Genomic DNA, 16,474 nt, shown 5'->3' with positions numbered 1-16,474 from the left:
TGCCCCACATTGGCCAACAAAGTGGCCCACACGAGCATTTTACATTTTTGTTTCGGGCATTGCCCTATTGCCATATAGGCCAGTCCGAGCCTGGGTGCTATTTGGTGTTCCAGTGCCCCTGTGTGAGCCTAGAGAGGTGAGCTCCGCAAAACTCTCCCTAGTGGTCGAGGCACGTTCTATGAGGAACTCCCTAGCCTAGGCCAACTACCATAGCTGCAAATTTCAGGACATTCAAATGTTATCTAACGCAAGTCCCCTAGTACTAGCAGGCAGAGTCCACAATGTTCTGGCATAATGGTTGGGAAAGAATACCCTCTCAGAGATTTTAGAAACCCTTGCATTGGAACAGTTTTATAACTGCCCTTCCCGTCTCTCTACAATGGGGCATATTACAGCAACCTCAACCCTTGTTAGAGACAACTATACAGATTGCCAAAGCCCATTCGGAAGCAGCAAAATATTTAAGATCTATCGGAAAGGGGGTAGATCCAAAAAAGGAAGTAAACATTTCTGCCAGAGTCGTCGGCACCAAATTCATTTTACTAACGTGCAAATATGTGTCGGCGGCAGCTTGCAAGCCGCCGCCGACACATATGCACGTTAGTAAAATGAATTAGGTGCTGGCCGTGCTGCCTGCCGTTGGCACCAAATTCATTTTACTAACGTGCAAATATGTGTCGGCAGCAGCTTGCAAGCCGCCGCTGACACATTCACCCCTCGATTGCTTACCCCACTTAAAGCCCTGCATACATGTTACATACGCTGTGAATCTAGGGCATTTATTTCAAGTTCGCTTACACGTTGCTACTTTCTGGCTGGAGAGACACAGCTGTGAGTCAAAATATGTGCAAACTGTATTCAATTTGGATTCATTTATTTGTAATCAATAATTCAATATTTAAAGACATGCAGTGTGTAAATAATTCAACCAATCAAATCAATAAATAAGTTGATTAAAACATCTGTGATGTTATAGAACTATAATATAACAAGCAATGGCAATGCTAACAGTTTGAATGTTTGTGCAGGCATGGGTAAGACACTTGCTGGGCAGTACCAAAGTGGTAATAACTAGCTATTGATGGTGGCAGATGCAAAATGGTGTGAGTACATGGGCATCTAGTAGTAGTGCCTGGGCAATGCCTAATACTTAAGCCAAAACTGATGGCTTTGCCAGTGCTTGTTTTTAACACGACTTAAGTGAAGGGAACACATACGTGTTTATAAATCGAGTGTCTGCAGGCAGACCTAGTTTAGACCTTTTCATTACACCAGTTGTGCGTTTACTGCTCCAATTAATTCATTAACTCTCAGAAGACTGCTTTGAAAAAAACACTGGCAGGTATTTTGAGTGCAACGTTTGAAGGTAATGCTTGAATAATGCAAGGTGAGAGAGTTCCCATGAGGAAGTGTTTTGGTCGGGGCAGCGGTAGAAACTTGGGGGAATGGCTAGAGGGATTAGCATGGCTATGGGCAGTCAAAGGGTGGGCAAATCCTCAAACAACATGTACAAACTTTGTGTCCCTCCTTATATGCCATGTCTGCCTATCTGTAATGTAATGCAATAGTTTCAGCTTGTAGGTGGCACTAAACCTCCCCTTAGAAGCCTAAACTGAAAGTCATGCCCTAACTAATTCAACTTAATATGATTTCACCTTTTAGTGGGAAACTATAAAGTTATAGCGAAAACCTGTGGTGGTTTACTGGTGTAGTTGGCGACAGTGCTTATATGATAATGACATTTCAAGGGATCATTATTTGTATGTTGATAAGGGGGTGGGAAACGGGGGAAATGGGTGTAATTGGCATCGTGATTGATAATCTTACGTTGCTTCTTGGAATTTGTAAAAATGGATAACATTTAACTTATCAATACAATCGTTATGTAAGCGGCATTAAAATTACGAGAAAATATAAACTTACATCTCACCCAGGTGAATATGTGGCACAGGTATTTTTCCTTAATCCATTATGTGGTTGTGAGCATTTTTATATGAATTACGGCATTGGAATTGAGGGAAAAACAGGCCTGGCGGAAAGCAATGCTCCCCTTTACTGAACTCTGCAAGCTCACCAGTGCCTTTTCCATGTTCCTTCAGCTTCATCATTACCAAGAAAAAAGGCTCACAATGAAATACATTCCCGCCGGTCGCGCCTTGACAAAACACTTGTATCAATTGCATGCAGAACTTTAATAAAATTGATCAGGCTGTGTGAACCTGACACATTTGCCGCGTGAGATATGAATTCTGATGAAATCCGTTGTCTAACCCATTCGCAAAAACTATTTACAAAAATTACTGAGCAAGCACTGATTCGGCGAGGTCACGAGAAGCTAATTGAATAATGCAAGGTTCTTCACCTTCGAGGGGAAATTCCAGCACCACTTTAAAAATGGAATAGCAAACATGTACCTCTGTGTACTTGGCGTGGTGATAAGGATGACAAATGACTACTTTTTGTGCTAAGAATAATAAAAGCCGTGCTACCTGCCGTCGGCACCAAATTCATTTTACTAACGTGCAAATATGTGTCGGCGGCAGCTTGCAAGCCCCGCCGACACATATTTGCACATCAGTAAAATGAATTTGGTGCTGCCTGCCTGCCGTCGGTCGGCGGCGGCGACCACCGCACTGGACTCAGACTCAGTCTCAGTCACTCACCTCGAGACGAGTTGGCGGGAAGTCACTGGGAGACGAGAAGCGCACCACATGAGTTCGCCGTTTCACGTGCAGCAAGCAACAATAATCAAAATGGAGGCCAACACAAGCGTCGCAGCACACTGTGGCCACGCCCCCTCCTCCTCTGATTGGTCAACGCCAGAGGTCGCAAGAGATTGACAGGGGTCGCTGGCCAATCACCAGCGGTCGCTCTTGCGACCTCTGGCGACCCCCAAATGACGTCCCTGATCCCAGTCATTTTGGAGGGATTTGTTGCATGGCTCCTATTTGGTTTTGTGTGTTGTTGGGGAAGGGATGCTGATTCACAAAGGGTATTGAGAAATGAGAATGGATATGAATGAAATGAGATTAAGAAAATGACACAGAGAAGAAACATGTCTTGCATACACTAAACGAGTTGGGGAGGAGCTTGTTTTCTGTAAAATGGCAAGAAAATAAAAAGCCTGTAACTTTTTTACTAAATTAAAAAACAACCATCCAGAAATTATATGGACCGCATTACAAGTTTATTTTTCTTATTTTGAGAAAAAATGTGATGGTATTTCAGTTGCAACCACCTTTTTGGGCATTTATGAAATTACTGCTGTGTTTCCGGCAACTCTGAATTATACATTTGAAGGTTCATGATTTACCCTCAGCAACAAGCACTAGGTAAATCTGCCTCTTTAGCTAAAAGAATCAGCAGATTTATCTCACGGTAAATCCGCTGGCTGTAACTTTGTCAAAAATCCCCATGAAGTTCCATGCACACCAAAAAAGGGGACTTTCATACCCCTACCACCACTTGTAATCCTTTGGTAAACCCATGGGACCAGGTGGTGGTAAGGCAGTAAATCAGTTTGGTGGTAATTTGGCAGATTTACCACCAAACTACCATCAAACTCATAATGAGGCCCATATGATTTTACCTGGCTAACCATATCTTATTGGCTACAAACATATCTTGAGAATTAGTCAAATTGATAAATACATTCAAGCGATTAAAGAAAAACACATTTTTGAGCTCTCAAAAGAATGTTAGAAAATGGCATGTTTTCCATGGCAAATTAGCTAAAACTCGGAAAGACCTTTAATGACTACCACCACATACGGATGGAATGAGAATGGCATACATATCCACTGGTATCCCTACTCATAACCACTAGAATTAGAGTCATTTTGAATAAACTCAGGACCAGAATAGTCAAACGTAAACCTTCAGCATTTCCCATGGTTGACTGCCCCATTAATTCTCGACCAGTTTGGGCCGTTAATAACCAATTCCTTTTAAGTAGGGCTGTATGCAAGGGCTTGTAGTTATCTGTGTGGCGCATGACATACATTTGGGGGTAAATGAAGTAGGAGTGGCAAACATGATGCTGGCCGACATTCTCATCAGCATTCACCATGGCTGCCAGCTACATCCATTAGCAAAGTTATTGCCCTCATTCCTCATGTAGTTCCACAGGTATTTAGCGCACGCGGATCGCTCCGTGCGCTGGGCGTAAAAGTATAACCCTAGCAGCTAAGAACCTTACCTTTTTCTAGGATATTCTCCTATGCGAGTTACAACCCAGAGCTCTGCGTTGCAGCATCCGTTTTGAGGTAAGCTGTCACACTCGCCAAAAATGCTCTGTAAATATGCAATTTGCCACCCTTGGGTTGGCCCGGGATGAGTAAAAAGTTACAATTCCCCCATGCTCCCCTTTTTCAGATAATTAGGAGTTCAACTTTTGGGACCCCTACTTGAGACGGCTTCCCACACGAGTGCCTGTGATGAATCTCCTCCATAGGTAAGCTGTGTTTCTCCATGATACCTGTCCCATGGCACAGTTTGTTATCTACTAATTAGATCATTTTTCTCTTAGTACTCCCCTAAAAATTCTCCTTTTTTCCTTGTCCAGAGCACTCCATGAACTACTCTCATACAGTCCCCCGTCCTGATGAAGGCTGTGTTAGATATGAGGCTCATTTAGCCCACGTAGACGGCTGAAACACCTGGTGTAGACATACCTTTAAAAAAAAAAAGAATCACAGTGTATTGTCACTATTCTTGGAATGAACTTTGTAATTTTTGTTGTCGATGTCTTTGTAAAATGTTCAATAGTTCTATGTATGACAATCTATCAAGCCATGGCAGTGAATGCTTTATTTTCAGCTCCAGTACACAAGAAAATGGATTAATCATTGTTCATGCTTTTGTTCTTGTGCATGATATCCTGTATGATTATGAGAAATTATGTGTCATTTTGAGTAGTGTATTTTGTATAATTATATATAAAAAAACAAACAATTACCCTGTCTGGGTACTACATACTGAGCGTTGTGGATATATTTTTTGTGTCTATGACCATAGGAAAAAGTGGCAGTACCAAAGGGAATTCCTCTCGACCTATTCAATTATATCCTTGTTCCATAAGTAGCCCTCCTGGGCAGAATATGGTCCACACCAGGAGCCCAAATATTTAGAAATCTATCATAGAATGGGAGCATATCTTAAATGTCTCTGCTGGGCATGTATCCCCCTTGCAATGAGTTGGTCTTAGCTTTTCAATAATAGTAGACAATTCTATTTGTGTCACTGAGTGAAAGTTAAAAACAGGCTCTCCTGTTCCAACAGGTGTCTTTACGAACTGTGGCTTTGCATAATCCGTCGCTTCTCTCATCGCCTCAATATTTAGTTTGATCTTATACACTTTATTAAACATGGCGTCTTGAATAGTGTAGCGCCACTCTTCATTTTTAACAGGTCCATCTTGTGAAGGTGGGCATGGGTTTTCTAGTTCCTTTAAAAATCTAAACAATTCTTTAGACTCATGTTGTGCTTCTTGAATTCTGTGATCAAACATATTTCTCTTAGCTTCTATAATGGCATTTTAAAAGCTGTGGATGCTTCAATGTATTCTTCCTTATCCTTCTCCGCTCTGGAATGGTTCCAGTGCAAGAAACATTTATTTGTCCTCGATTTTAGTTACATTGTATAATTAAATGAATTTTGCCCCACCACTTTTTAAGCCCACTAGCTACCCCCTATCAGTTTGTCAGCCCAAGAACAGCACAAACAACTATATGGCTAATGTGGCAAACAGGTAGCTCTCCAGCTGCTTCTTAAATACAATTTCTCAATCAACAGCAGGTCTTTGGCGGTCCTCTCCAAAGACTTTTCTTTGTCTTATATAACCTCAAAAAGTATTACCTAGTACTATTGTATGTGTAAAGACTGGAGGGGTGTCTGTACTTCTCCTCTCTATATGGTAGAGGAGAGGCACAGAGGACCCCAGCCAAGATTCTCTATTTGGTAGCTATGGTCGAGCAATCAAGGCCTAGCTTCTCAGGAGGTGATGCAGGCTGGTTCTTAAGTACAGAGTAGTCCCCAAGCCCCCACAAAGGAATGTCCACACACTGTATTGGCTAAAACACAGCCTTTATATAATAATATTCAAGGTTATGCACACTATCACAATAACTCACTTTGCGCTCAGAAAATCAACAATGGTAAATATATACAGTTCTATAGTGGTACCACAATTATTATCAGATCTCATTAAAGTGCATCAGGTATACTGTCAAAATGCCACACAGATGAATAAAGAGGAAACCAGCAGTAGAGAGGGGATGGAAAGCAAGATGGTTGAACAATTGGCAGAATACTGGCCTTTACCAACTAGGCACAATTCTGTGTGGAGATCCCCCCACCTGAGCAACCTGTAAAGCAAGATGTATCACAAGCCCAGTCGATATATTGTTCTATGAGTCTTATTTCCCTCTACTATAGTTCTACAGCCCCAATATACCTAAAAGTGTAGTGTTCATCAACGAGAAATCAACGGCCCTTCTTGAGTGCCCTCCCTTTAAGGCAGGAGTCACGGGTCGTCGAACCTCCGACGGAGAACAGGGTGAACTACGGCGGTGAAGTGGCAGCTTCTTTCCTAGCAGTGCTCATCGATGACGGAACGTTGGCGTCCTGCAAGGAAGAGGCGTGCGGGGCACCTCGGTGATGATAGTTCTGGACCATAAAGAGATGTTGAAGAACTGTGGCCCAACAAGGGCATCGAGTCGTCGGCATCTCTGTGGTCTTTAGGTGGCAGGAAACCCACCGGTGGATGCTCCTCGGCGCGTCGACAGTCGGGCCTTCTCCAGTGGGATAATGTGGGCGGCGATGCAGATGAGAGCGTCCTTGGAACAAATGAAGTTCTTAGGCAAACAGGAGCACGGCGGCTCTGGTCGGCAACGACGGTCGTCGACAGTGGCGGACAACAGTCCGGGCGCTTCTCTTTGGGATTCCGCAGCAGTCCCCATCTCCGGTCGTCAGCCTGCCATAGGTCTGTCTACCAGGTAGATTTTGCAAGGATCAGCTGTTGCACAATGGTCCTTCATAGCTCGGGAAGAGGGCGCCTTACCAGGTCCTCTCTGGGTCAGTTCTTGGAGACACAGCAGCTTTCAGATTGTGAAGGAGAGCAACAGCAATTCTTCTCTTCCAGCAGGGCTTCAAGGTTAAGCTTCAGTTTCAACTCCAGTTACTCTTCAGCTTCTGAACACAAATTCTAGCAGTGAGAGGCCCCCAGATATACTAGTTGATCTCCCATTCATTCTGCTGGGTCACACTCAGGCAACCAATAGGTCAGAAGGGCATTCATGCAGGCAGGCATCCAATCAGGTGCATAGTGCATTTTGGCCATTCACTCATCTCCAGACACTCACAACAAGTTATGTGTATTGGGACAAGTACCCAGCCATTCAACACTCCACACTGCATTCATACCAGTTTCGGGCAGGGCTGTCTCAGTCATTGTGTCAAATACCAGATACTAGAAACCCACAACACAGAATACGTATTTGTCACACACTCCATTCACCCAGGTCCCACCCGCAGGGTGTACCCACAACATACAGTCACTGGGAAGGCTCCAGCAGTCTGGCCTGGACTTCACAACAACACCATATATGGAACTTCCACCCAACAGCTCGTCAGGGGGAAGGGACAGAGTCAGGGCTTCCCAGGACTTTGGGAAAGCAAGGTAACAGGCAATAGGAAGCAAGAGGCCACAGGGGCCATCTTTTTCCTATCAGGAATTAACTGATCCCAATGGCAGGGCCTGGGTATCCCAAAATGGAGGATACTCAGATCACCTGTCAAATTCAGCATGGAGCAGCCACCATCCCATACCCTGCTCTGTGGGCCACCCACAGTTGCCCAAAAATATATACTAGGGGCCCAGGGTTGTACCCCAACCCATGGGTGCCATAAGGGTATCCCATGGGTCTGTTCACCAAACCAAAAGAGAGACCTGCACTGCCAGAAGTCCCACATGAACTCCTGCATGGAAAACATGACAAAACACATGATAAATAACAGTAAAGGACAATGATACAGAGGCCTTGTCCCTCCAATGCATTTCCAGCACAACAGTAGCCTCCCCCCATACTGAGTTTAGGGTGCCTAATCTCCCACGAGATAGACACCCTCATCCAGACGGTCAACATACCTTCTGGAAAGGACATCTGCATTATCGTGACTCTTCCATGGTCTGTGCTCTATGGTGAAGTCTAGCCCTTGCAGACTAATGGACCACCTGAGCAGTATCGGGTTTTCACCCTTCATCTGCATAAGCCACTTAAGGGGCTTATGATCTGTTTGGACCTTGAAGGTAGACCCTGCAAGATAGGGCCTAAAACGCCTAAGGCTCCAAACTATACTAAAACATTCCTTTTCAACAGTAACCCACCTACGTTCTCTACCCTTGCAATGTCTACTGATGAATATGATAGGATGTCCTCTTCCTTTGTCATCTAACTGGGACAAGACAGCTCCAATTGCGGTGTCGCAGGCATCCATCTGGACGATAAAGGGTCAGCTGTAGTCAGGCGCACACAACACAGGTGCCCTACACAGACTTTCTTTCAAGCCATCAAAGGCCCTCTGACAGTCTTAAGTCCAATTAACCCTCCTAGGTTGTTAGGGCGAAGTCACAGCTGTCAGGGGTGCAGCTATGGTTCCATAGTCTGCCATGAAATTGTGATAGTACCCAGTGAGTCCCAAAAAGGCTCTCACCTGGGTTTGAGTAGTGGGAGTCTCCCAGTCATGTACATCCTGTACCTTACTGGGGAGAGGTTGGATTTGTCCCCCTCCTACCTCATGACCAAGATATGTGACGTTCCCCTGAGCTATCTGGTACTTGGTGGCCTTGATAGTGAGGTTAGCCCTTTTCAAGGCCGGCAACACCTTATCCAGATGGGTCAAATGCTCTTCCCAGGTGGAACTGTAGAGGGCAATGTTGTCTAAGTAGGCCACACAGAAGGCCTCCAGCCCACTGAGCGCATGATTGATCAATCTCTGGAAGGTGGCAGGGGCATTCTTCAACCCAAAAGGCATGACCCTAAACTGGTAGAGTCCCTCCGGTGTTGAGAATGCCATCTTTTCCTTGGCATGGTCCATCAGATCTATTTGCCAATAGCCTGAGGTAAGGTCAAAGGTGCTCACAAATTTGGCAGCACCTATGGTGTCCATGAGCCCATCAGCCCTGGGCAATGGGTGCACGTCAGGTTTGGTGATGGCATTGACCCCTCGGTAGTCCACACAGAACCTCCAATCCTTGATACCTGCCTGGGAACTTGCCTTGGGGACAAGGACCACTGGACTGGACCAGAGACTGGTTGAGGGTTCAATAACACCCAGATCCAACATCTTGGCTACCTCAGCCTGGATGTGGTTCTTAACTGTATCTGACATATGGTAGCACCTGCTTTTGACAGGCACACTGTCATCAGTGTCAATTTCGTGCCTACACTGCAGTGTAAGGCCTGGTGTCAGGGAAAACAGAGAGGCATACTGCTGGAGCAAAGCCCTGCAGGCCCTCTGCTGCTCTGTCGTCAGATCTGGAGAGAGATGTACTCACTCCACTGAGCCATCCTGAGGGTTGCTATGCAGCAAATCAGGAAGGGGCTCACTCTCATCCTCTTCTTGCTCTGAAGCTAGAAAGAGACACGAGACTTCTGCTTGCCTGTGGAAAGGCTTGAGCCTGTTAACAAAGAATACCCGAGGGGCTACTCCAGGGCCTCCCATGTCAACCAGATAATTTACTTTGCTGATCTTGGAGATGATCCTGAAGGGTCCAGTCCACTTGTCTGCCAAAGCTATATGCTTGGTAGGCTCCATTACAAGGATTTCCTGTCCCGGAGTCCAATCCACTTGCGAGGCTTTAAGGTCATGCCAGTACTTATTCAATTCCTGGCTGGCCTTGAGATTTGCTGTTGCCTGACCCATCATCTGTGTCATCCTCCATCTGAGGCCTAACATATGGTCCCCCACTTGCTTGGGAGAACCTGGAAGGGTGGCTTCCAAACCTTCTCTGATCAAGGCAAGAGGCCCCTTCACGGGATGTCCAAAGAGTAACTCAAAGGGGCTGAAACCAACACCCTCTTGAGGTACCTCTCTGTAAGCAAACAGCAGGCATGGCAGGAGGAGATCCCACTTCCTCCTTAGGGGCTCTTCCAAAGCACCTAGCATGCCCTTGAGAGTTTTATTAAATCTCTCAACCAGATCATTGGTCTGGGGATGGTAAGAGGTGGAGAACTTGTAGGTTACCCCACACTCTTTCCACATGGTCTTCATGTAACTAGACATGAAGTTGGATCCTCTGTCAGAGAAACCTCCTTAGGGAATCCAACATGGGTGAAAATGCCCAGGAGGGCCCTGGCAACCACCTTGCCAGTAATAGTCTGAAGGGGTATAGCCTCAGGGTACCTGGTGGCAGGATCGAGCAAGACCAGGATGAACCGATGTCCACCTGAAGTGGGAGGGTCAAGGGGACCGACAATGTCGATGGCCACCCTCTCAAACAACCACTGGCAATGGTTGCCAACCACTGGCAATGGTTGCAGAGGGACAATGACACTGCCTCCAGTCTTGCCAGACAACTGACAAGTTGGGCAGGTCCTGCAGTGGGACTCCACCTCTACTCCCATCTGTGGCCAGTAGAAATGGGCAGAGAGCCTCTGCTTAGTATTCTTGGTCCCAAGATGACCAGCCAAGGGCATCACATGCACCAACTGCAGCAGGAAGGGCCTGTAAACCTGGGGTACCACCAACCTCTTTTGGGTACCAGGTTCAGGCTTAGTGGGCTCACTAACAAGGAGCTCACCCTCCCAATAGATTCGGAATGTCCTAGGCACTTCTTCTTGTGCCTGGGACAGGGCCTGTTTTCTCAGACCCTCGAAAGTGTGGGACTCTCTATGTCCCTTACAGAAGTCTGCCCGGGAGGGTCCCCCTTCAGCTAACAAGCATTGAAGGTCGGGATGATGCTCTGGCTTGAGAACCTCTCCCACAGGAGAGTCTTCTGTCTCTTCTCCCTCAGGAGTTGAGTTTGGGTTTTCCACTGGACCCAGCCCGTCCGGAGCATGGATACCAATGGGTGCTGTAGGAACAGCAGGAAGAGAGGGAGCCCCCTGCACAGAGGTGGCCTTCTTGTTCTTCCTTCTTCTTGCCTTAAGCCTCGCCTTTGGCTTGAGTACCTGACTCACAGCCAGACCCTGTGTCACCTGTGACCTAGTGACTGCAGAAGCAGTCAGGGGAAGACCATTCGAGATCAACCCCAACTCTACTAGATCATTGCCTAACAGAATGTTAGCAGGGACATTGTCCTGAACCAGGACAGGAAGCTTTGCTGTCTTGTCTCCAATCATGAGTGTGTCTAAGGCTATAGGTGATAATTTGGGAGGCCCACCAGCTAACCTGGTGGTTCTCAAAGCAGCACCTACATAGTCCTCTGACTTGAGCAGGGTCCTCTCCACCACTGTCATGCGTGCCCCAGTGTTTCTCAAACCAGTAGAAGGCTGGCCATTCAAGAGGATTCTCCTCAAAAACCTGCGGGTGTTCTGTGGGATAGTCGCCAGTACTTCTGCGTACTGGTCCCAGGCACCAGGGACACTAAGGAAATCTCTACAGGGGCACCAAATGTGATTCCTGTAGAGGAGGGGAGGACAGTGGCCTCCACCTCAGACATGGGGTAAGGGTAGCTCAGTCTGACAGCCTGTACTCCAAGTGCCTTACCTTTACACTTGGAGTCACCCCTTGTGTGATCCAGAGCCCCACAATCCCAACAAGTGCCGGGAGTTTGGGGTATGGTACTAGAACCACTGGGAGCCTGCTTTGCAGCAGGTGTACCACTACTCTTATTTCCACCCACAATGACTTATCCCCGCTAGATATTTGGGGCTTAGGAGAGGAGGGTTTTGGTTTACCAAGACTTTGACTGCTTTTGGGGCTCCTCAGCTTTCTGGAAGGTCCCCTTTTTTTTGTCCTTGTCCTTCCCACTGGAGTCGTTAGGGGACACTCAGTAGGAGACCCACTTGCCGGGCAACCTAGCCAGCTTAAAGGGATCAAAAATGTTCTGGTCAGCAACATACTGACACAGCTCTTGTGAGCAGGCTTCAGACAAATGCTAAAAAAACAAAAGGTGAGACAATTCATCAAACGTTTTTACTTTGTAACCATCAATGCACCCCATCATGTTCATGTGGGCAGCACTCACCCAGTCAACCCAAGACACATTCTCTCTTTTCTTAAAATCCCTGAACCTTTTAAGGTATTGAGGTGTCTTGCCAAACTTGGCAATCAAAGCAAACTTCATGCACTCATACTGACCCCTTTCTTCCACACTCAGTTTCAGAATACAGTCATATCCCTTCTGAGGCACTCTGCTTAACAAACACTTAGCCCAATCTCTCTTATCAACATAATGAATTGCACAAGCCATTTCAAATGTTTCAATCCATTGGAGGATATCAGAACCCTACACAAACACACCAACCAAATCTTTCATAAACTTGGTGGCCGGGGACCTGACACTCTCACTGGGTTTAGCTGAAGTCTCAACTCTAGCTTTCTCTAGCTGGATTCTCTGACATTCAGTGTCCTTGTCTTTGAGTTCAAGATCTGTATTCTTGAGTTCCACTTGCTGTGCCAACTCCTCTTTCTTAAGCTCAGCATCTATTTCCAACTTGCGGTATTCAAAGGACAATTTCATCCTTAATAACTCAAGCTCCAAGGAATTGCTGGGGTTTGGAACAGAGGCAGCAGGAATGGTGGCATTCCCAGAAACAGATTCAGCAAAACCCCCAGGGGCAGAGTGTCCTCATTGGTTGCATCCCTCCCTTCAAGAGTTTCACAATCAGTCTGGTAGCCCACCAGGGCAGCTATCAGCTCAGCCCTAGACTTATCCACAAAGTCTAACTCCCTGTCTTCAAAAGCATTCTGGAGAGCCTCTAAGCTTATCCTAGTCAATTTACCATTTGCAATAGACTCCATTGCTTGTAATGCAGTTATTTTGTACACAACTAAACCTCAATTTAATAAAGTGCAGATATTTTGTAAGTGGCACTGTTCTACACTGATTCCTAAAACCATGAGCATCCCACTGCTGCCACCAGTGTAAAGATTGGAGAGGAGTGTCTGTACTTCTGCTCTCTATATGGTAGAGGAGAGGCACAGAGGACCTCAGCCAAGATTCTCTATTCGGTAGCTATGGTCGAGCAATCAAGCCCTAGCTTCTCAGGAGGTGATGCAGGCTGGTTCTTAAGTACAGTGTAGTCCCTAATCCCCCACAAAGGAATGTCCACACACTGTATTGGTTAAAACACAGTATTTATATAATTCATATTCAAGGTTGTGTACACTATCACAATAACTCACTTTGCGCTCAGAAAATCAACAATTGTAAATGTATACAGTTCTACAGTGGTACCACAATTATTATCAGAACTCATTAAAGTGCATCAACTATACTGTCAAAATGCCACACAGATCAATAAAGAGGAAACCAGTAGTAGAGAGGGGAAGGAAAGCAAGATGGTTGAACAATTGGCAGAATACTGGCCTTTACCAACTAGGCAAAATTCTGTGTGGAGATCCCCCCACCTGGGCAACCTCTAAAGCAAGATGTATCACAAGCCCAGTCCATATATTGTTCTATGAGTCTTATTTCCCTCTACAATATATCTACAGCCCCAATGTACCTGGAATTGTAGCGTTCGTCGATGGGAAATTGATGGCCCTTCTTGAGTGCCCTCCCTTTAAGGCAGGAGTCACGGGTTGTCGAATCTCCGACGGAGAACAGAGTGAACTACGGCAGTGAAGTGGCAGCTTCTTTCCTAGCGGTGCTCGTCAACGTTGTAGCATTGGTGTCCTGCAAGGAAGAGGCATGCGGGGCACCTCGGTGACGATAGTTCTGGACCGCAAAGAGATGATGAAGAACTGTGGCCCCGCAAGGGCGTTGAGTCGTCAGCGTCTCTGTGGTCTTTAGGTGGCGGGAAACCCATCGGCGGATGCTCCTCAGCGCGTCGACAGTCGGGCCTTCTCCAGTGGGATAAAGCGGGCGGCGATGCAGATGAGAGCGTCCTTGGATCAAATGAAGTTCTTAGGCAAACGGGAGCACGGCGGCTCCGGTCGGCGACGGCGGTCGTCGACAGTGGCGGACAACAGTCCGGGCATTTCTCTTTGGGATTCCGCAGCAGTCCTTGTCTCTGGTCGGCAGCCTGTCATAAGTCTGTCTACCAGGGAGCTTTGGCAAAGATCAGCTGGTGCACGATAGTCCCTCGTAGCTCGGGAAGAGGGTGCCTTACAAGGTCCTCTCTGGGTCAGTTCTTGGAGACACAGCAGCTTTCATAATGTGAAGGAGAGCAACAGCAATTCTTCTCTTCGAGCAGGACTTCAAGGTTAAGCTTCAGTTTCAACTCCAGTTACTCTTCAGCTTCTGAACACAAATTCTAGCAGTGAGAGGCCCCCAGATATACTAGTTGATCTCCCATTCATTCTGCTGGGTCACACCCAGGCAACCAATCAGTCAGAAGGGCATTCATGCAGGCAGGGATCAAATCAGGTGCATAGTGCATTCAGGCCATTCACTCCTCTCCAGACACTCACAACAAGTTATGTGTATTGGGACAAGTACCCAGCCATTCAACACTCTGCACTGCATTCATACCAGTTTCGGGCAGGGCTGTCTCAGTCATTGTGTCAAACACCAAATACTAGACACCCACAACACAGAATGCGTATTCGTCACACACTCCATTCACCCGGGTCCCAGAAACAGGGTTCACCCACAACATACAGTCACAGGGAAGGCTCCAGCCAGTCTGGCCTGGACTTCACAACAACACCATATATGGAACTTCCACACAACAGCCGGTCAGGGGGAAGGGACAGATTCAGGGCTTCCCAGGACTTTGGGAAAACAAGGTAACAGGCAATAGAAAGCAAGAGTCCACGGGGGCCATCGTGTTTCCTATCAGGAATCAACTGATCCCAATGGCAGGGCCTGGATATCCCAAAATGGAGGATACTCAGAGCACTTGTCAAATTCTGCATGGAGCTGCCACCAGCCCATACCCTGCTCTGTGGGCCACCCACAGATGCCCAAAAACATACACTAGGGGCACAGGTTTGTACCCCACCCATGGGTCCCATAAGGGTATCCCATGGGTCTGTTCACCAAACCAAAAGAGAGAGCTGCACCGCCATGAGTCCCACATGAAATCCTGTGCGGAAAACATGACAGAACACACGACAAAAAAAAGTAAAGGACAAGGATACGGAGGCCCTGTCCCTCCGATACATTTCCAGCATCAAAGTCTGAATATTAAAACTTTGGAGTGGCAGTACAATGACATGTTAGCAGTACTTCCAAATGAGTATGAGCAGTATAGTATGCAATATTAACACTCAAAAGCAGGATGTGACGTGTACATTCATATGATATAGTTATGTGGAATCTAAACTTGCCATGGGTTCTAGCTAAGGACCTTTTACAAACCTAGCAATGCCCCTGCTTAGATTCCTTGCATTCACTGATATTATTCTATTGGATGCAACAGCGATTAGGTTGCAGCGGCTTTTACATTCTTCTAATATATATCTGGCAAAAAAATAACCAGAAGATAAATATGGCCAAAACTGCCATTTTGCCTTTCAAAAATGGTAAGTTAAGTACTGTGTTCAATTGGCATATTGATAACTGAATATTGGAGACCTGTAAACACATATAACATCTAGGGTACCATATAGATAATACTTGAGGGTTTAGCCTGGAAAGGAATTGAACAGAGAGACCTAAAAGTAGCCCTCATTACACCAACCCATTCTCATCACAGAGACAGAGAAATGAGCGGTGCACATTGTTTATGGCCCCATCTCTTTCTTCTGCAGGTGTGAGAAGTGTTATTCACTCAGACAGCCATTCAAACCATACCCTAATGATGTTACTGAGGACATAAGCTTGCAATCAATTGGGTACAGGTTGACTGATCAAGACCACGCAGTAGCTGATGATGTCATGACTGACATCACGACATAGGTGCATTAGACATGAAGCACATAGGCATCCCTGCATGAAGTTACTTAAACATTTAGGCCTCTTATCTCTTAGACACAAAGAATATGCGCATGACTCATATAGTTAGAGGACCGACACATGAACTGCAAGACACATAAGAATACATATGAATGGCTTGCCAACGCTTAACCATAACTAACTTGGACGGCCACGCAAATAAAGATGGAAGCCATAAGTACATTGGAGTGAATGGGGAAAGCAGGACGAACTCAAGAGCATGAGAGAGGTTGAAAGGTTAATCCTGCTCAAGCATGAAGACCAGGCATCCAGCGCGGTCACTGTGCCCAGCCTCACCAAGGACACTGAGAGAAGGACGGGTTCCACTTTAACAGAAGAGACAGGACAACTGCAAGGAATACAAGTCAAAAATACTCATAATTTTTTAGCAAGAGAGCTTCATTTCGTGGTCCTGACCTGAATCTA

Source organism: Ambystoma mexicanum, chromosome 5p, assembly GCF_040938575.1.
Source record: "Ambystoma mexicanum isolate Mex_15411 chromosome 5p, UKY_AmexF1_1, whole genome shotgun sequence".
NCBI lineage: Eukaryota > Metazoa > Chordata > Amphibia > Caudata > Ambystomatidae > Ambystoma > Ambystoma mexicanum.
Note: the sequence above shows the minus strand (reverse complement) of the source record.